This window comes from Lissotriton helveticus, chromosome 1_1, assembly GCF_964261635.1.
Source record: "Lissotriton helveticus chromosome 1_1, aLisHel1.1, whole genome shotgun sequence".
In the NCBI taxonomy this organism is placed as follows: Eukaryota; Metazoa; Chordata; class Amphibia; order Caudata; family Salamandridae; genus Lissotriton; species Lissotriton helveticus.
The window spans coordinates 1614462734-1614484741 of record NC_136057.1 but is presented as its reverse complement, the minus strand read 5'-3'; the positions used below and the strand labels follow the sequence as shown (position 1 = coordinate 1614484741).

The following is a 22008-nucleotide window of genomic DNA, read 5'->3' as shown; positions in this document are numbered from 1 at the left end:
AAGTGAAAGGTGCTCAGACATCAGCGTTCTCCACAAGTGCAGCAGTGTGCGGAAGGAATGCCTCGATGTCAGCAGGCAGGATGCGGGGGCACTCTGCTTGAAGAGAAAGGTGCATGCGTGTGTGACAGAACACAATTGTACGCAGCTAAGAGATACGTTGACTGTAGGATTTATGGCAAGAAAAACATCTGTGGGATTGAAGCGAAGCTGTAACATCTAAGGACTGTTGGATTTACCACAAATGGTAGGATTTGCTGCAAGTGAAGAGAGACATGGAGAAGATATATTTCAAGAGTGGGTTTGTGGAGAAAGTAGGACTCATCTCGAGCATAAAGGTCTGCAACAAGTAGGATTTGTCACAAGCGAAAAAGTTTGGAACTGTGGAATGCGGAAAGATTAGCAGAAGGTAGGATTAATTGCAAACAAAACTGTGTGTAGGGTTGAAGTTATTGAGGGTGTGTGGGTACTTGGATTTATCGCAAGTGAAATGGTGTCAAGTGAGGTCTTGTCACAAGCAAAGTAACTGGGGAATTGCAATAAGCCGAAATGTGTGCAGTGGGCACGACTGACTGGAAGCAGGATGTGTTGCTGAACTGGACCAAGCAAAAATATTGGTGACCAGAATGACTGGCCACAAATGAAAAGATGTGCCGATGCCAGGATTCACCATAGTCGCAAACAGTTTTGGACTATAGATTTTGCAAAAATCATTAAGGTGTCTTGGCAACAGAATTATCAGTCCTCAGAAAGGTGCATGTATGACAGGATTTGCCTCATTTCAGAAGATCAGTGGACAACAGAATTGATCATATCCATAGTGGCTTTTGAACGACTCAATTCACCATAACTGAGCAGGTGCATGGATATCAAATTCACAAGAAAAGGTGAGAGTAAGATCATTTGTCTCCATTGAAAAGGTGATAAAAACACACAATTCACCTCAATCAAATAGTTGGGTGTATAACACAGTTTGTTCACCTCAAAAGAAAAGATAAGTCAAAGATACATGTTAGCATAATTCAAAGAAATTACAGGTCTACAGGATCCATCACAACAAAAATGTCTCAGGAGAGCACAGCATATCTTTACTTGAAACGTGTACCGACAACAGAAAAGGAGCGTGGACAAACCAAGATGGAAAAGTTGTGCCATCTGTAATAAAAAATTGATTGGAACACCAAGTTCGAAACAATAAAGGCGTGCGCACCCCTAAAGGTATTTTGGGACAATTCCATGGAAAGACTGTTTTGGCGATGACCTGCCCACTGGATATGGTCTTGGTTCGACTTGTGCTGTGTATGAGCCACCAGAGGCCGTGAGTAGTGGACCTGGGCCTTACACACTGCAAGAACTGGAAGCAGGTGTGGCAGACGGCAATCTGGTGAACCGACCGCAGGAGACTAGGTAGGTACAGGAGCTATCTTTGTGGGAGAAAGAGTACGGAAGGGAGTGTACATGTTGTCTTTAAGTGATGTTTCACTTTTCACTGCGACCTTATTATGTTAGGTTGGTTATGTGTACTGCACAGTATGGGCACACAAAGAAAGGAAGCGTAAACTGGAATGAGAGCAAGGAGTGCTGCGGATGGACTTATCTTTTCTGAAATGGTAGTATTTCACCAACAGTCTGAGTGCTATTGGGGTATGACAAAAGAGGTTGAAGTAGGTGTGTGGAAGTGAGGGGTGATAGAGCGAAGAATCGTGCTTGGCAGAGAGTTTTGTCACAGAGAAGTACCAGGGTGGATCACAATTATGTATTTTTTGCAATTTATATTAATCTGTACAATTTAGTATACATACACTGATGACAGGTGCTGTCAAGCTCTCGTCTGCTGTGCAGGATGAGCTGCTAATCTTCTCACAGGGTTGCAATACTATAAATGACCACGTATCGGGACCCCACGCACCACACCAAACTCTTCCAACACAAGACCTTCTATAACAAGAAATACAGACCCAGAGTTCTGCCTGCACCCACTCGGTACACTTTGAATGCTACAATGCCACAAGAGGGGTACTGAGAGCTACACAAATGCTATATTGCATAATATCACGTGAACAGCCAGTAGTGACAATTTGCTACAGCACTGCTCTCCCTTTATTGTCATATCAGACCAGCACTTCTTAATAGGGGTACCATACCTAAAAAGACAGTGTGGGAGATATAAACAGTGTGGTTGTATTGTTGATAAGCCAGAAGAACACCCCTTGTTGGTGTGATATGTCTCAGGAGACAGTGCAGCACACGTTAGCAGTGGTGCTATACCTATAATGAAAGAAGGCAGCACGTTCTTAGAGGCAATATAAGTATTTGCAGTGCTTTTAACCAGGCTGTCTCAATCAGTAAAGCAGTTCTTCACACTCTTCAGTCTCCTCATACGTGGGTGTGATCAATCCACTAGTTCATTCTGTCACTCACTTGCCCTCTGTTCGGCTTCAATAATGGCTAGATGCCCTTCCCTAATCAAAACTCTCTCCGCAGTTCATCTCTTCTCTCCACTACATCTTGCCATTTACTCCTCTCCTTCTTATACTTCTGAGTACATTCTCCTTACTTCAGCCTCTTCCTCTAATTCTCCTTGCAATTTCATCATATTCTTCGTTCCCCGTCACATTCTCTGTGTGTATAAGCTTCACCTCTCTTCTCTCCCTAGGCTAGTGACCATGCGTCTTGGATTTGCCGGGACTGTCTTGGTTTTTCACCACCTGTCTCTACATACTTCAGTAAATTTAGCACATGTCCCTGTTTTGAGGTAATGTCTCTGAACACAGAGATACGTTTTTAGGTCAAGCCTAGCTGCAGCGCGCATGCTCTGCTCGCTCTGCGAGGCATGCTTAATTGTAGTATGCACTGGAAGCCCCACCCACTCCCCACCCATATTTGGCATTGGCTTGTGTCATTGTCTTTCCTAAATGCTGGATTGTGATTCGTAAATAGGCTTGTTAGTCCCTCCCTGTCTGCATTTGTTACCTTCCATGAGGACTGGACCTTTTATTTGTGTTGGCACTCGGCAGCTTTTATTACTAGTTGGTGAGGACTATTTACTTAATTAATGGGTTCTTTGCTTAGCTGTAGAAGCATACATGACGTGCTGTCCGTTTTAAACATTGTTTTTATTTTCTTAAAACGCGGCACATCGGTAATGGCGCCAGCACGTCTTCTTTTAAAAATACGGGTTAATATAACAAAAAATATATATATATTTAGATCGCACCACGTCCTTTTTGTGTTAACATTGTATGTTTGTTTTTTTCTCCCAGCGCAGCACAACGGTAATGGCGCCAGCGTGTCTTTTTAAAATACGGGTTAATATAACAAAAATAAATATATATTTAGATCGCACAGCGTGCTTTTTGTGTTAACATTGTGGGCCCGATGTAGGTAGGCAAATACCAGTCGGAAACGGCCGAAAATACCGATTTTCGGCCGTTTCCGACCGGTATGTGGATATTGAGATGTAGGGGCATCTAAAATTACAGAATCAGTCATTTTACCGATTCTGTAATTTTACCGATTTGGTAAAATACCGAATTGGTAAAATTACCGAATCTGTAATTTCAGATGTAGGTAGCACTGTTTTCAGTGCTACAAGGGTTTAAGAATTCTTAATTTACCACCAACTAGTAGTTGGTGGTAAATTAAGAAAACCATTTAAAAAGCATTTTTTTTGCTTTTTAAACAGTGCCATGTTGCAGACATACGTCAGCAACATGTGCACCCATGCACAATTGAGGGGTGCAACAGGGTGTCAAAGTGACACCCTGCCACCATTCAATGTTTCCCCCAATTACCGAATCGATATTTACCGATTCGGTAATTGACATTGATTCCTATGGGCCTTGAGGCCCATAGGAATCAATGGCAGTTACAGAATCGGTAAATACCGATTCATTAATTACCGAATCATACCGATTCGGTAATCAATTCGGTAAATATACCTACATCCCGATTGCCAGTTCTTAAATACTGAATCGGTATGATTCGGTATTTAAGAATCGGTAATCGGGGATTTCCTATATCTGGCCCTGTATGTTTTATCCTCTCCCAGCGCAGCACAACGTGATTGACACCAACTCGTCTTCTTTTTAAAATGCGGGTTAATTCAACAACAACAAAAAAGATATATTTGTTTGCAACGCGGGACGCTTTAAAAATAGCGTTCCGCTCCTTGCTTTTATTTCATGCACACACTACGATCCCGGTCTTTTAAGGGCAGCCAACGCTCCCTCACAACCCCCTCCATGAGGCACAGGGTGGAGCGCACATGCGTGTGGCTCAGATCAAGCCCTCATTTGCAAATGCAGACATGTTGTGCAGTGTAACTGGAATTCGTGGCAGGCAGTCTCTTATGTCACGCCTAGCTGTCCCCCTATTTATTAACTATGGTTCACGTTGTTACAGGGTGATACTACACAAACTAGAAGGTATGGGGTAGCAACAGGAAGATCCCTTTACAGGCCCCAAAAGGGGTGGGAGCAGTGTAAAAGATTCTGCAAGGAGTGCTACTAGCTGGAAAATATGTCAATATCCCTACAGGAAAGTATCAGAAATTGTAGTGATGACACATGATAAACCAGCAGGACGCCTTGGAGATTAGATTGCCCGCCTCTGAAACATGCAGTGATCTGCATTTTACATGTTAAGATCCCTGCAAAGTTATTACAGCCTTCCTTCCTACTGGTGATAGGGAAAATTATACCACTATATTCTGTCATATTGACACTTATTATTTGCAGTGCTTAGTAGCTCTATGTAAGAAACAAGTTGTGGTAACTGGGGAAATTTACAAATGCTCTAGTTAAAGTTAGTAAAGGCATCCGCATGCAGTAAAAGTGCAAAACGGTGCTCGTTTACTTTCCATGATGTTTCAAGCTGTATTCTTTTTTTAGCGTTCCTTTACGCCCTGTTTTTTAAAGTAAAATATTGTAGTTATGCATGTGAAATGGGGAAAAACAAAACTGCTGAAACTATATAAACAAACTGGTCTATTCTAACGAAGTTTCATTCCTGTGCTAATGGTAACGCATTCCCAGGAGCAAGCAGGCATGCATGAAATCACTTTTTTATACCCACAACCCCTTTGACAGCAACATTTGTGCACCGGCCCACAATCCCGTCACAGGGATGCCAAATGTCAGCAGTTCCACTACCACGCAATCTACGCCCATCACTGTCATTTACAATGCCAATAGCTTAAACTTGCGTAAATGCGAGACCTATTGCATTGCAAATGCTTGTTTGAGTTTTGTAAGCTGCTGAAGCCCTGGCTGTCTGCCATCCCGTCCTTTACTTAGAATTGGGAAAACCTGTTGTGGTAGCCTTGCTTTTACAAATCCAAAGATACATAGATAGATGAATAATTTCGATGGAACATCTGCTGTACTGATAGGAGTAATGATTAATTGGTGTTGATAGTTTAGGAGTGAGACATTGCTATATATTACAGATTTTGTTATTACATTTTTATATTACAAAATACGTTCAAAAAAAGACACTTTAATATAACCTGGAATTGTTAAATTCGGAATAGCTTCATTTTTCGAATCAAAATGCATACTGTAATACCTAATGACTAACGTCTTAACAGTCGCCCGCCACTGTAATGCAGTTGTATGGATTGCTTTGTAGACAATTTTTATAACACGTCTGAAGAACCAGTATGCCACATGCCTCTCAAACTGAAACCATTAAAATACAAATATTAATAATATAAAAACTATTTAAATTAAATGTATGTCACAGCAAAACTGACAGACAGAATATTCTAGGACGTCTTAGTTAACTGAAACCAGGCACAGTAACAATGAGAAGAAATAAATAAAAATGATTTTTTTAAACTCTTACTTTCAAAACTGTGGGAACAGCAGTAAAAATGCATTCTCGGCGTGTTCAAGAGATTATTTTCCAAATGTTCAATCTTATTCGTGGCCAGTATGTTAAATATGGCCATGGAAAGAGGAGTCCTGGAATGCCTCTGAAAGTTTTTTCAAAATGTTTCACCATCAGAATAATAAAACCACAAACACACGTGGCGAAATATGTGGCTTGTGGCATTTTGCGGAGTACATGAATTGTACACCACTATTGAATTGTATGTGAATTGTTTAGTCAATACACTAGAATTACATGAAGCAGCAGATATCATCACGTTATTTATTTCTGTTAACGTCCTGCTTAATAGTCAACATATTTATTTCAAGGTTGGGCCCATACTTAATAAAGACTTCACCTATTCTTAAAAGATGCTGTATTTGATTGAATGCGCGTAATTCTTTAGTTACTTTTTCAGTTTTAGTAGGTTTGAGCAGATGTGTAATTGGCATGTGTGCCTCATTGTGGAGCACTTCTCATTTTCCTTAATGTCTTTATTGAAAGTTAACATACTTAGCAATTGATCAGTATATCTCCTTACAAGGTTTTATTCAACCTGGGGGTTTGGGTGACCGAGTAGGGCATATGAGCAAACCAAGGCATAAACCAAATACAGAGTTACAGGTGGAATAAGTAGCAATGAGGTGGAATAAATCCACATTATATCATCAGGGTGCTTGGCTTAGTAATTCTGCTAAAGGCTAACATGCCAACATATCTGCAACGCTATATAAGACATACTGTGGCAGAGGTTCTTAACTTGTGGCTCGGGAACTCACAGTTAAAATGTTTATTTTTGTTTATATTTGTGAATTAAATAAAATATTCTATAATTTATGTATTTGATGAATGCTTGTTCCCATATTTTTGTGTACTGTTTGCAGTTAAAATCATCCAAATTGCTCAAGTTTGGGTACCAAGATTTCAAAAACGATTCGGGCGGGGGGCTCCTTAGAATCCAATAACGACTCAGTGGAGGGTCCCTGGATTTCAATAATGAGTTAGTGAGGCTCCCTGAATTCCGCTGTATAATGCTAATTTGCAGAGGGTACATCAACTATGTGAAGATTCATGGTAGTTTACTTGTCTGTAGATATGTGCCCTAGAATGTTAACAGTATTTATGGCTAAGTTGTCGGCGCTACATTCATATCATATGTTGGCCCACAGGTATGAACTGAAATATGACCGGCCTTTTTCCAACTAGATAGTAATGATTTTAATCCCACTCTCAATAATAAGGCTAAGTGAAGGATTTTACTATTGTTCAGGTTGAGTATGCCTTGGATGGCATGGATTTCATAACTCAACAAAATTGTCAACCCACATCTCGCTCTTCGTGATCTTGGATATTAGTGGGAGAGAGTTGCGCAATTTTGAAATTGAAAGTCTGATGTTGCAGGTCACCTTCCCGTCGATAAGGTAACAGCACATGTCAGTTTAGAGAATTCCAAGCTTATGAAGTCTTGATGGGGTCCAAAAAGGCCCAAAGCAGCAACAGATATAGTTTGGGCTAAAGGAGGAGAGACCTTGGAGCTCTTAGGGAAATGCCTTCATTGTGCAGCTTGCCCCAAAAGACACGTCCATCAGTTTTAATATTTTTATTAAACCACAAGGACAACATGAGGTTCAGTGGTGTTTCATTAGCTAGCCTTTCATCTAGTAGAGTTATTGCATATAGTGTATCAAGTAAGATATGTTTGGGGTTTAGAGTCTCTTTTTTTATAGTTAATGATGATGAGACTAGATGATTCAGATAAAGTAGATATCTTCAATTTCTTGTCATAAGAGTAATGTATTAGTTGTTTGTTGGAGGTTTTAATCATGTATCTGAATGCTTAGCCACTGCAAAGAGTTTACCAGGCTAATACAAGCCATATCTGCAGTTTGATAAGTGTAAATGCTTTTAACATGACTGCCAAACAAGAGGACAGCATAGTTCATTTAACACTCATCAAATGGTATGACTACTTCTGTCAGCATACTTTAAGAACCTTACTACCAAACCGATACTGTGCTGGGCTGTATGTCTGAAATAAAGGTAGACTTTCTTCTAACATGGCAATGCAGAACACATAGGTATTAGCTGTGACGTCCTGCTAATTTGGTGATGTCAATCTACACCTCGTCATACCATAGATAGAAATGAGTAAGCATATGTATTTGCCAAGACAAGTTTGCATGAATATGTTCGCCTAGTGATGTCATTGACCTACTCGCCATAACAAAGTGTTGGAAGGCTAGCATGAATAACTGAGAGGATGGGGTACCCATATGTCACCTGAGAGCTTAAATGGTGTAGCACAGTGTCGTCATTCTGCTCATTGTGACAAAATATGTAAATGTGTACATGAAGGTCTCAACTGGGTAGCCCTAGACCATAATTGGCCTCGCAGCCATGGTGTTATGCTAGAACATCTAATCTTATCCTGAATAGCAGTAGACTAAACCAAAATGATTATCCTAACAATGATGCACTTAAAGTACATGCCAATGACTCACAGCTGAGATGAGATTATCTAGTAACGAATAGTAGGTTATTGTAATTTGGGTATTGTGGCTACAGTATTTACAGAATAATTTAACAATTAAATCATATGAATATGATGGGTATGATTATTATTTCCTCATAGGTACATTATGGAGAGCTCCATGGAATATCGTCATTAAGGTGTTTTTTATATGTGGTGACTTTAAAAATCCATCTCTCCTCTTTCTGAAACAGTATTTTCCTAGTGTCTCCTCCCAAGTTATGGACTTTTTCTATGCCTGTTCAAAAAAAAATGTGAATCCTCTGTGTATGCTTGTTCCCAGAAATCGATTGTACCCTAGTGGTAATAGTTCTAATCCCATCTCAGTGCAAGATACTCGTATGTGTGTTTTTACCTTCCTGGTGATCATGCTTTTGTATCGGACTCACTAGAGCACGTAATCAAATATCCAATCTCACAAGAACAATTTCTTTCAAAACTCTCTTCTTCTCTTGCCGAACGAATTACTGGCACCTTACAGTGCTTTTGTGCATTGTCATCCTTTGTTAGACACATTAAAATGGTGCCAGATGTTTCTTAGGGTCCTAACTAGATGCCCTCAAGAGTTCTCTCTATTTACAGCACTGTTGATGTAGAGATAGTAAGTGCCTTCATGCGGGCTGCTTCTATTCTTATGCTGTCCGCTCCGCAGCATACATATGAGCAATTACGTTTGATAACCATATACTTACACTTTCAAACATCCTGCAATGCGGCCAGCTAGTCTCATTGAAGCCAAATTAAAACAATCTTCCAACCATGCATAAGAATCTGATACAAAAATGATCATTCATTCTGTCAGACCTTCAAGCTTTTGAAGCACCTATTTAAAGATACAATATGGAATAGCTACTTACTCGGCAATTCTGGAAGAGCTTTGTTCTCGCAAAGGGTATGAAAGAGCTATATAGAGACACCAATACATTCTTTCACTCATAAAACTGGATGTCATTATTATCTGTTGAGCATTCATTGGAAGGGATTTCCATCCTTGCCGTTAACTAATTTAGAATTTAATACAACATCTACTGTTTAGATTCATAATCCCAATAACAGAAAATCTTTACCTTCCATTTCCAGTTCTGTATTTTTCTATCCTGATAACTCCTGCTCGTTTTTTTCTTTAAAGCCCCCTTCCCCCTTCCTCCCTCCCCAAAAGTGGCCTCCCAAAAGCCATGCCCACCCCCAAGAAATATGACCTTCTCCGCTAACCACTGTTCGATCCCTTTCTGGACTACTGGTGCCATGGTGTTGCACCATAGGTGACCTACCCCTCTCCCCCTTAAGGTAAAACAAACCATTAAACCATTCAATAGAAAAGACCAAGGTCGATGGATTTTGGATGAAGCTAAAATTGATGGTAACATTATAAATTTCCTTAACTACTATGGCCCTATTTTAGATGATGCATTAATATTTGCAACAATACATAAAGCTCTTATTGTAGTGCCAGGGCAAATTATTTTAGGTGGTGATTTTAACTAAATACAAAACCTGACAATAGATACCTCAAATAACAATAAAAAACAGCTAAAACCCCAGACAAAGAAAGCCTTTGATAGTCTGACGCAGGACTTGTATTTGATTGATGCTTGGTGCTCGGTTAATCAGACAGCTCGGGAATATACTTGTTATTCTTGTCCGTTTCGTACTGCCTCACGTATCGATTTGTCTTTATTTCACGTTACTCGCTGCAGCTGAAATCGGTTCAATTGCTTTTTCTGACCATTCTTTTGTCCAATTGGATCTCGAGCATCGGGTATAAAAGGAGGAGGAGGTCCAGGTGGCAGATGGACCTCCTCCTCCTCCAAGATCCTCATTGGTTGGAGAGTTTTAGGGTTTGGATTAAGGATTACTTTAATCGGAATGAAGGTACAGCCAAAGTTATTTTGGTTTGGGGTGGCTTTAAAGCAGCGGCTAGGGCCCAAATGATTGCAGTATCTGTAGGTAAGGACAAAAAACGTTTGGAAGAAATCGCAGAACTCCAGCTTTCTCTCCAAAAAGCTTTGAGATTTCGTAATTCCCCGGCACAGGGCCAGTGGGAGGAAGCCAGGAAGAATTTGAGAGATTTTTTTATTTTCGAGGAAATTAATAGCTCTCAGTCTTACATGCAAAAAGTCTATGAAGAGAGTCAAATGATGGGGAAAATGTTAGCCTGGGCATCCAAAGCTCGTTAAGAGTCTGCTTGAGTCTGCGGAGATAATGTGTTGAGGGATTGAAGGGTGGGATAGAAATGTCAGTACAGAATGCAAATACCTGGGGATAAATATTGTGCAGGATGTGGTGAATATCCCATTGACAAATTTAAGGAGAGTTTTGAAGGACATAGATCATCTGTTTCTGAGGTGGAAAAACCTACCACTTACAATTTACGGCCGCGTCAACATCGTTAAAATGGTAATCTTACCCAAACTGACTTATCTTTTTAGTGTCATCCCCCTAGATTTTCCAGGCAAACTTCTTAGTAAAATACAGGGTAAGATAGGAAGTTTTATTTGGGCCAATAGGAGCTCCAGATTGTCATGGAAGAAACTAAAGAGAAGGTTAATCAAGGGGGGCCGAGCTCTACCTGACGTCTTTTGCTATTGTTTGTCTTTCCAGTTTAAAAACACCCGTTGCCTATTGTCTAGTCCAACCGAAAACAATTGGGGGAGGATCCTGAGCGCCATGGTCAACCACGAGGGAGGCGGCGAGGGATTTTTGTATAAGTTCGGGGCCCCCAGGTTTTTAAAAAAAGTCCGTCTGAAGGTGATTAGATCAGCACTAAATACTTGACAAAGCCTTAAGGCAAGGTGGGGGATAAATTATTTTTCAGAGTTTGCCCCAATTTGGGAGTCCCCCGGACTCCCTGAGTGCTTGAAGGATGGCTTGGCTGCTCCAATTGCGAGTGCAGGTATTTTGGTGTGGTCTGAGTTAATATCTTCAGATGGGGTCTTACCATGGGAAGTCCTGAGAGCAAGGATTGGAGATACCTTTTCTCGTTTCAAATTTCTACAACTATGTTCATGGTACGAGGCAGAAAAGGGTAATATAGGGGGTAATTATGAGGTGGAGGCAAAGCTCCAAAATATAGCTCCAATTAAGAAAGAAATAGGTCTATGGTATGGTAGTTTGTTAGATAGGGAATACACTGAATTACCGTCATCACACTTGGTTTGGAGGGCATCCACATTGGAGGACAGTTCCTTAGAGCTTTACTTCCTGTCTCTTAAAAATTTGTATAAATTTGTGAAGCCTGCTTCTCTTAAAAAAAAATCATTTCTACACCATCAACAGGTTGTACTATACCCCCCAAAAAATTGCCAAGTTTGCCCCGAATCCACCCCCCCAGATGTCCCAGATGTGGCCTGATAGAAGCAGATGATCTGCACATGTTCTATGAGTGCACTCAGCTAAAGAGCTACTGGGGCAATATAGAGAAGGCATTGATGGGTATCTTCGGGGTGGAAATCACTTTAGATCTACAGCTAGTTATATTTGGATCGGGTTTAGGTATCACCACCTTCGAAACAGGACAATATATGGGCCTCTTCTTATGTTTGATCCTGCTGGCCCGACGAGAGATCTGTATATTATTGAAAGATCCTGCCCCCCCCCACGTATGAGAAATGGGTCTGTATGGCTTTGAACATGGCAAGCCTGGAACGTAGTGAGAGAAACATCTGGTCGCCCTTGGTTCGCTGGGGAAAGGAACTAAGGCGGATCTAATTTTTGGTCTGATGATTACACCACGCCTCGTACAAAGATGCTGGCCTGGTGGGGCCGAAAGCGAATGCAGGAACATAGACCCAGGGCGTTTAGGATCAGGTGGGTCTTATATGTGATGATGGCAGGCGCTTACGGTGATATGAGGACTTAAAAAAAAAAAAAAGAGTCTGCTTGTGTTTCAGAGACAAGAGATTCCAAGTCAAATTTAGTAGTTTCAGATAGACTAGAGATATTCCGGGTGTTTTCGGAACATTACCTACAACTATATACAAAATATACTATAAGGCCTGAAGCAATTCAGGAATATTTTGAAGGAGTAGAATTTCCCAGATTATCTGCAAACTCTGTAAAACAACTTCAAAGCGAAATAGGCATATCTGAGATTCTGGAAGTTATAAATTAAATGGCTGGGGCAAAAGCTTCTGGGGATGATGGATTTCCCATAGAATTTTATAAAAAAAATTCAAAAGAGTTGATTCCATTTCCTAAGAAACTTTTTAATTTCGTTAAGACTCGTGGTGCTGTCCCGGTTGAGTTTAAGAGTGCTATCGTAGTAAGCTTCGTCAAAAAGGGAAAGGAACTCAATAATGTGAACTCTTTCAGACCCATTAGCCTTTTGAACGCTGATTATAAGATTATGATGAAGTTCTGGGCACAGCGTTTTACCCCACAAGCTCAACAGGTAATCCATGAGGATGAAACGGGTTTCGTTGCAGGTCGGTCCATGACATCTAATACTGGGTATTTGATTCAAGCATTGGATTATTTTAATGTTAATAAGACACCAGCTTGCATTATGATGGTCGATGCAGAAAAAGCTTTTGATTTAGTTATTTGAGACGTTTTATTTTTCGGGCTTCAAAATTTTAATTTTCCGCCTCAAGTTATTTCAATGATACAAAATATTTATTAGGTGGCTCAGGCGCAGATAGTAATAAATGGTAATCAAATAGGTTTAGTGGATATTAATAGGGGAACCAGGCAAGGTTGCCCCTTATCACCTCTATTCACTTTTTTATAAAACCTCTAGCGATTAAAATAAGGGGCATTAGGAATATTCAAGCCCCGATACCAGGTATGGCTAAGCTGAAGCTATTCGCTGACTATGCCATTCTGTATCTATGTCCTCAAAGGCTAAATATAGATCGGATTATGACCGAGTTTATTCAATTCGAATTAATAGGGGGATACAGATCCATCCTACAAAAACTGAGATTATATATAATATTAAATACTGGATCTGAATTTCTTCCGGATAATCTTGAGCAGCAGCATCTTTGTAACCGGGCAATTTAGTCAGTTAGCTAAATTGAATTATGAGGCTACTATTATTAAAATACAGAAACTTTTTGCACAATGGGAAGTCTTCCGTTAACCCTGATAGGTCGAGTGGCGCTTATTAAAATGTCGATACTACCTTTATACATTTTCATTTTTCTGATATCATTAAGGTAAATGCTAGTTATTTTAAAGAACTAGGGGCCAGATGTAGGTAATCCAGATTTACCGATTCTAAAATACCGAATTTTACCGATTCTGTATTTTACAATCGGTATATGGGATGTAGGTATTCATTCTGTATTTTTTACCAGGCCCATAGGAATGAATGGGAATTACCAAATCGGTAAATACCGATTCGGTAAAATGGGGAACACATTCAAGGGTGGCAGGGTGTCACTTTGATACCCTGTTGCACCCCTGAATAGTGCATGGGTGCACATGGCACTGTTAAAAAAGCACAAAATTGCTTTTTTAACCGTTTTCGTTATTTATCACCTACTTGTAGTTGGTGGTAAATAACAAATCCTTACAAGTGAAAAGCACTCACTTGAGTGCTTCCCACATTAAGGATTCGGTAACTTACCTAATCGGTATTTAAGAATTCAGTCATTTACTGACTCCTTAATTACCGATTCGGTACCGAATCCCTAAATTAGGCCCCTACATCTAAAATGCCTAATACCGGTCGGTAACGGCCGAAATTCGGTAATTTCGGCGTTACCGACCGGTATTAGGCTTCCTACATCTGGCCCTAGATGCAATATTTAGATCTTTTATTTGGAATAAAAAGGCTCCCAGAGTTAAACTTTCGGTTCTTCAACTAGATGCAGAATCAAATGCCTGTCTATTATCTAACAAAATCTAGAGATAATTTTTTTATTAACAAAATGATTGCAGAAGCGGGAACTCAAACTTCCACTTTCCTAAAAACCTCGAAACTCCCCCCCAAAAAACATATATAAAACTCTTATCAATTTTATATCTTCTATATTTTCTGGGCTCTACGCATTAAAGTTACATGAATGTAGAGATTTGGGTCTCTATATACATTTTCCCCATTTTAGAACCTGGCAGGACTCTGGGTTGGGTATAGTTAATCAGTTTTTTATTCAGGACAGGATCACTACATGGGAAGAAGTTCAGTCTAGATGTTACGATCGTATTAAAACCTCATTCTTTGAATAGCTTCAATTTTTTTATTTTTTAAATAAATATAAGTTTGTATTGAGTAGCTCTCCCTCTAAGGCTGCTACTTCTCTTTTTCCTGTTAATTTGAGAGGGGTAGGAAACTGGTATAGATTATTGAGATCCCAAAATCAATCTTCTTTGGTTGAAAAGTTTCTTGAGAAGGTTGCTTTAGAAACTTCATGTACCTTTTCCAGATTTGAATGGCGAAATAATTCAGTTTCTGGTTATAAAATCCCTAGAGCTGCCAACTTTAAGAGAATGGCGTTTCTCTCGCATTGGATTGCTTATTATACTCCAAAGGCCCTAAATAAATGTTATCATCAAGTTGAAAACAGGTGTTTTCGCTGCCTCTATCCAACTGAAGAAAGGTGGAGACATACATTTTTTACTTGCCCCAAACTTGAGATGTTTTGGTGTAGAAGTTTTGAGTACATTAGTAGGGCTATAAAGAAACCTTTCGCCCCAATAGCGGAGGCAGCTCTTTTCGGAATTTCTATTAGAGAGGTTAAGCTAGATAAATCAGAGGTTAGTTTTCTAGCTATTTCTATGTTAGTGGCTCGTTCATTAATATTGCAAAACTGGAGGTCGCTTGAAGCACCTTTATATAAGAAATGGTTCAATAAGATGAAGCGCACTAAAAAATTTGAAGAAGCCTATGCTAAACGAAGGGGTGCAATTAAAAGATTTTCATTCATTTAGAAATATTTTATCGATTTTATATTCTGAACAGCTTCTTTAATTCTGTTAAATACAATAGGTCAAACTTTTGCTAGGAATCAAGGTTTTTAGAATTCTGCAATTGTCTTTTTTCAAAATGGATTTTGTGATTTATTGGATGTTTATGATTGTTTAATCAACTGTTTTTTTTAATTGTTTTTTTTCCTTCCTAGGATTTAATAAAAAAATTAAAAACGTGTAATTTCTTTTCTGATCTCTTGCTTAATAATAATAAAAAAACGATTTTAGAATTTATGTGGCTCAACAGTGTGCGTAATTGTCTCGAGCTGATTTATTATTATGTACGTAATTCAAAGAATTGTTTAAAAATGTTGTTTTGTCATGGTCAAATTGTGACTAGACAGTATTTAACTTTTGTAAATAAGTAGGGGCCGATTCACAGAACTAACTTAAGACAAAATCCTAAACGTACTACTTTGGTATTCACAGAAGGCATTTAGTAGTAGTAAAGTTAGGATTTTGTCTTAAGTTTGACTTAAGACAAACTTAAGCAAACTTAAGACAGATTTAAGACAAACTTAAGACAAAATCCTAACTTAAGTCTGTCTTAAGTCTGTCTTAAGTCTATCTGAAGTCTGTCTTAAGTTTGTCTTAAGTCAAACTTAAGACAAAATCCTAACTTTACTACTACTAAATGCCTTCTGTGAATACCAAAAGTAGTAAGTTTAGGATTTTGTCTTAAGTTAGTCAAATGAACATACAAGCCGCAAAGTTCATCTGCCAGGCCCTCCAAAAAAGAAAAGAAAAAAGCGACAGGGAAGGGTAGGATAGCAGCAGAGGAGTGACTTGGGAGGAGCAGGATTGCAAGTTACCGCCTCTGTGCGACTAGAGAGACTAGGGCGGAGGTGGGGCAGCAACAGAGGAGTTGGGAGGGTGAAAGTTTGAAAAAGAAAATGAGAAGAAAGCTGGTAGGGATGAAGGAAGCAACATACATGTTATGCGTTGGGGAGAGTGGGAGAGCAACGCCGAGAGTGTGAATGGGGGGAATTTGAGGGTAGAAGCCGCACACAAGTGAGAGAGCAAGAAACACATGCACTCCAATATAGGGCTAATTGAAATGAAAAAAGCAGTTCTCAGAATATAAGCAGTGGAAGAATAGAAATTATCCATTGAAAAGATTGGTAAAGAAGATAGGCTCCAGGGGAGTGACAAACACAAAAGAATTAAAGCCATCAAATATTGGGATAAGAAAATTATACAAAAATGCGACATAATGAATATTACATTAGCAATGAAAGAAAACAAACAAAATCAATAGAGAAATTTTGCCCAATGAAAAACAAATGAACAATTAAATAAACAGCACAAATAATTAACAATTTATCAATAAATTCACTTATATAATTATCAGTTAAAATTCATTTTGAAAAAAAAATAATTTATATAGTAAAAAAACTTCCCACACTAAGACCCATGTAGGAAATTAACAATAATTTAATTAACACATTTGTGGGCGTGGCCTTGCCGGCGTCCAAGATGGCCACCTAGCGCGAAGCTCTGACTGTCGGGGGAGATGAAGGCATGTGGAACTTGCCCGCACCCTCCTTAATCCATGTCCAGTAGACTGGAAGCAAGAGACTGACTGACCCTGCTGCAACTAGTGAGCTGACTACCACCTTCCCAGGCGGCCATAATCCTGCCTGCCATGGATGCAGCCTGTTTGGGAGAGTAGGCCTCAGAAGCCCTGTAGCGTCAGGGGCTGTAGGAGAGCCTGGGACCACTCTGGTTGCACGCTCACTGTGTCGGGTAGGATGCACTGCTAAAATATAGCAGCCCCACCCTCAATCCTGGTAACGTGGTTGACCCTTCCGGAAGCCGGTGAGAGGGTCGCGCTGGTTGCGATTGAAGCTGTGCTGTGGCGCTGTGCGGCAGGCGGGCTTGGTTGAATGTTGAAGTGCCCTGAGAGTCTGGCGTAATGGCCCCTGGAGGATCTCCTGGCTCTGCGTGAAGCTTGTATATCAACAACAATGGCGGGTGCACTGTGTGCCCAGGAGATGGAGAGTGCACTAGCTGGGGCTCCACCATAGTGTCGGCCATCTGGAGGTCCCCCTTCATTTGATTTGCTTGTGCTACATTGAATGGGAGCAGGGGCGACTTTTTGGTCAGAGGGGACATCTTCTCCTGGGTCTTCTTAGTTGTACATGTTCTCAGCAAGATCCAGTCCGCAAGACAATATGAAAAGGCACTGGAAAGCATGCACATCTCTGTTAACCCTCAATATTCAGTGAGGGTGTTATGCTGCCACCCTGTTTCTGAAGATCTTCCTCCTGCAGTTATATTGGTCCACTGAGTAGAGCACTGCACTGAAAACAGATCCTGTATTCACCTGGGTAGTGCTACCATGTCCTGTTTTTGTGACTCACCCCCTGTGCCAAGTCCCTCACATTTTCTTCCTGCCTAATTGTGTGAGGCCCATCATGCAGGCGTCCATCCCTGGGCTAACACTGTGACATTAATAAGATGTTTGTTGACTCCTCCCTGTAGCTGTACCTACATCTGCTTCTCCGAGAAATCCCCTCCGAGGAGACCCTGAAAGGAGGCTATGCAAATTACCTAGTGGAACCTACATTGACCTTTGCTCCGGCAATGGGTACGGGTTAACTGCAGCAGGAGAAATCTCCGCTTTGACACAAAGAAGACGTCGCTGCCGCCACTGTGGATCACTTGCAAGATGCGGTAAGTGATGAGCCCTCTGACTCCACAATGGCTATCCTTATTGAGCTCCGTAGGTCTGCAATCCATTGATGCTAAGATTGACTCTACGGCTACTCATCTTGACCACCTCGCGGAACATATGGAAAGACGTGCAGATCGATGGAACAGAATGGCAAATTATGGACCTCGAGGGGGATGGTACAGATATTAGAGCTAAAGTTGTTAAGCTTGAAAAGCAGGTATTGGCCATTTCAATGAAGAATGAGGATCCAGACGCATGCTTTAGACGCAACAATATTTGCCATGGGGAGGGGGGCGGTACTGCAGGAACTACTAATACGGGACACATGTCTGCGTATGAGAAGACTTTACCAGCAGGGCATCTCTGTGGCATTCCTTGTGAAATGGGAGCACAAGTTATTTGGTCTTCAGCCCCCTCCCTGTGTCCTTCCAAAGCCCATTATCACCAGGCTTCTTAACTGCCAGGACCGTAACAATGTTCTCCGCCTGGCAAGGGAGAAAGGCCTGTTTCAAAACCAGAGATCGCCGATTTCCATATTTCTGGACTTCATTGCTGTGGTCCAAGAAGCCAGGTGTAAGTTCACCAAGGTCTGGTGCCTGTTTCGGGATTGGGGCTTCAGAGACTCCATGTTCAATCCTGCAAGACTCAAGGTGGAGCTTGATGGAGGGGCGCATGTTTTTCTGCGGGCTCTAGAGGCCCTTGGCTTCCTTGGATCCATCCCTACCTCTGGATCCACACCGGGGGACCTGGCAAGTCCTGCCAGAGGATGTCGCTCCACTACTATATCCTCTCCTTCCTACGAATTATCGCTGCAAATTCTCGCAGCATTGTTTTTGTGTACTGTGCCTTACTATGCTCTTGTAACTGATGTAACTTCTAACGCAACGATCCTAAATGTAAAGCGCTCTGATACCCTCTTGGGTCAAGTTTGCGCTATATTAAACTTTATAAATAAATAAAAATAAAAACCAGTAGTAAGCATTGGGCCGGCTAAAAGCCCACTGTTAATATTAGTATTTTTCAAAATATTTGACAACTAAAAGCTGTCTGTAAGCGAGATCCAAAACTATACGGTATCACAAACTCAGCAGTCACTGGTAATGCTGGAATGTGTTGCACATAGAATCTTACCACACCTCGACTGAATCCAATCCTTTCTCTCTGGCAGAACCCAGAGGATCCGACTCCCTCCCTTCCTCTCCAAACCCACAGAAATCACAGGATCCTAACTCAGCCCCACGCTCTTCAACTCTACTTGCCCCCCTCGTAACCATCATCAGACAGCATGGGCTCAGCATTGTATCTTATGCCGACGACACCCAGCTTGTCCTGTCACTCATGAAGAAGCCTGAAAACACCAGTGTTTCCAGTAAGGAATGAAGAATGTGGATGCCTGGATGAAAGACAGCTATTTGAAGCTCAACTCTGAGAAGACCAAGGTCCTCATCCTCAGACCCTGCACCTCCGCATGGGACAACACCTGGTGGCCCGCCGCCCTTAGGCGCCCGCCCACCCCCACTGACCACGCATGAAACCTCTGCATCATCCTCAACTCCTCCCTCTCCATGAACCGCCAGATCAACGCCGTCGCCTCCACCAGTTTCAGCTGCCTACGCAGCCTATGCAACATTTTCAAATGGAATCCTGACTGCAGGAACACCGTCACCCACGCTCTTATAACAAGCAGACTGGACTACGGCAATGCCCTATATGCCGGTATCAACAGAACTCTTCTACACAAACTCCAAACCATCCAGAACGCTGCAGCCAGACTCATCCTCGGGGCACCACGTCACAAATACATTACCAAACACCTACGACTCCCTGTCAAGAAGAGGATCACCTTCAAACTCCTCACCCATGCCTACAAATCACTCAACCACATCGGTCCCGAATACCTCAAAAATAGATTATCCTTCCACACATCCAAGAGGAACCTACAATCCGCCGACCTCTCCCTGGCGGAGGTCCCCCGCATCCGCAGAAACAGAACAGGCGGGAGTGCCTGCTCCCACATCGCAGCCAAGACCTGGAATGAGCTCCCTGTGAACATCAGATGCGCCTTGACCCTGCACGCATTCAGGAAGGACCTCAAGACCTGGCTCTTCAACTGAACCGGAGCTGCCACCCCCACCCCCTGTCCCCCAAGTGCTTGAGACCCTCACAGGTGAGTAGCGCGCTTTATAAAACCCTGATTGATTGATTTAATGATTATTGGAATGTTTGAGTTTAAAGGAAATACATTTCATTGTAAAGAAGGAATTTAGCGAGTCTGTGCATTCTGTGCAGAACCAAGGTGTTTATGGGCATACTTCTACGTCTTGAAAGTTTTAATAACACAACAGTATTTAAGTTGATAATGACAAACTCCTAGAGGCACGTAAGTTGACAAATGAGTTTTTTTACTGCTTCTGTCTGTTGTAGGCATTGAAGCGTCGGAGTTTCAAAAATCTAAACCATTCTCCTAAGCTTCCTTGTTGGGTAAGACAAGCAGTTATTTGCAATGCTGCTCAATTATTATAAAGGTCAACTAAACGTGAAGCTCTATATTTCAGAATCAAGTGAGTGAAGGGTTAATACAATGTATTCGAGCCCACAATCCCGAGAATATAATTTCATAACTTGATCAAGACAATCCATGAAATTCATGTGGCCCGACTTCTAAAGCTAGAATGATTTGTATTAATGAAATTAAAGATGGATCACTACCTTTGCCATCTTAACTTGTTTATTCTTTACATCCAACCCCTGCTGTTCCTTTTACTGATTAAATAAGTCACAAACTAATAATGTCTTTAAGTGCTGATATCTCTGTAAGTTTTATAATTTGTAAGCAACCAACCAACCTTTTCTCCCATATAGACGCATAAATACTCTCTACTAACAAACAGTACTTTCCTTAACATGATACATGCACCTCAGGACATTCCCATTATCTGTCTCACCCCCATACGCAAACCCTACACCTTGGTAGATATTCCTTTGGAGAAATCCGCTAAATGCAGCACAGAAAAGAGACATATGATCTAAATATTCCACTAACACAGAATTCATAGTAACAAGAAGCCTTCAAAACTTAAAACCACACTGTCTTATTGTCTATTATTCCGTTGTCCTTTCACTAAACCTGCTTTCATTCCACCACGAGCTAGAAAGCAAAATGTACAAAATTCTTATTTTGCAAACTATTTAGACAATGCAAAATAGGAATTTTCTAATAGCGATTCCTACTGACTTGGAATCGCTATTAGGAAATCGCAAATAGGAAATACATTTGCGTTCCCACTGGGCCAAATAGGAAATGGTTTTCATTTCCTAAATTGTGATTTCCTAATAGGAAAATGCAATTTAGGAAATCAAAACTGAAGGGTGCTACTGGGTTTAACCACATCACTGCTGATGATATTCCTCTCCTGTGCTGGTCAGCAATAAAAACGGGTGTGGTCATGACGAGCTGAGCTCGTCATGAGCACCTGAGAGGTATATGCCATGACGAGCTGAGCTCGTCATGAGCACCGAAGGGGTTAAGGCCCCCCTGGAAGCACCCCGAAATTTGTAGTGCAGGCCTAGGGGCATATTTGCGCTACATCCTCCCTTCCGCTCCTTGGTTCTCAGCGAATATCAGAGCCAAAAAAGTTAATGTAAAAGACTGGAGCGCAAATGAAGATCATTGACTTCTCAGGAGGACAAAATTGGTTATCAAGCAGCACTTAAAGAGTATCGTAAACATCTCATCGGAGCAAAAAGAGATTTTTTTACTGAATGCATTGCCAGTGCTAAGAACTCTTCCAGTGAGGGTTTTGAGGTTGTGAAGTCCGTCACTAACCCACCAGCACTCACTCACTCTATCCCTCCTTCACAGGAGTTTTGTAATAAGATTTCGGATTTTTGAGGAGAAAGTATTTCAGATTTACGCATCTTTCCCAGTAGCACACCCTCACCCTGGAGAGGGCACTCTTAGTAGCCCTGTGACACCGAATCAGTGTTCTTGGAATTTGCAACAATCTCGTTAGAG

General features: G+C 41.1%; 1 protein-coding gene and 2 long non-coding RNA genes across 13 annotated transcripts in view; 2 read left to right on the top strand and 1 right to left on the bottom strand.

Annotated features, from left to right (window-relative positions):
* The window catches only part of LOC144829232 (uncharacterized), an 814902-nt gene that overhangs the window by 50743 nt on the left and 742151 nt on the right, over positions 1–22008 (top strand). The gene's annotated exons all lie outside the window — the stretch shown is intronic.
* LOC144829219 (uncharacterized) overlaps positions 1–22008 on the bottom strand; it is a 464862-nt gene that overhangs the window by 282123 nt on the left and 160731 nt on the right. The window lies entirely within an intron of this gene.
* Positions 1303–22008, top strand: part of LOC144829268 (uncharacterized) — a 145344-nt gene continuing 124638 nt past the window's right edge. Inside the window, exon 1 of the long non-coding RNA XR_013610623.1 lies at positions 1303–1404. This is a non-coding gene — a long non-coding RNA (uncharacterized LOC144829268). The remainder of the gene's footprint in view (positions 1405–22008) is intronic.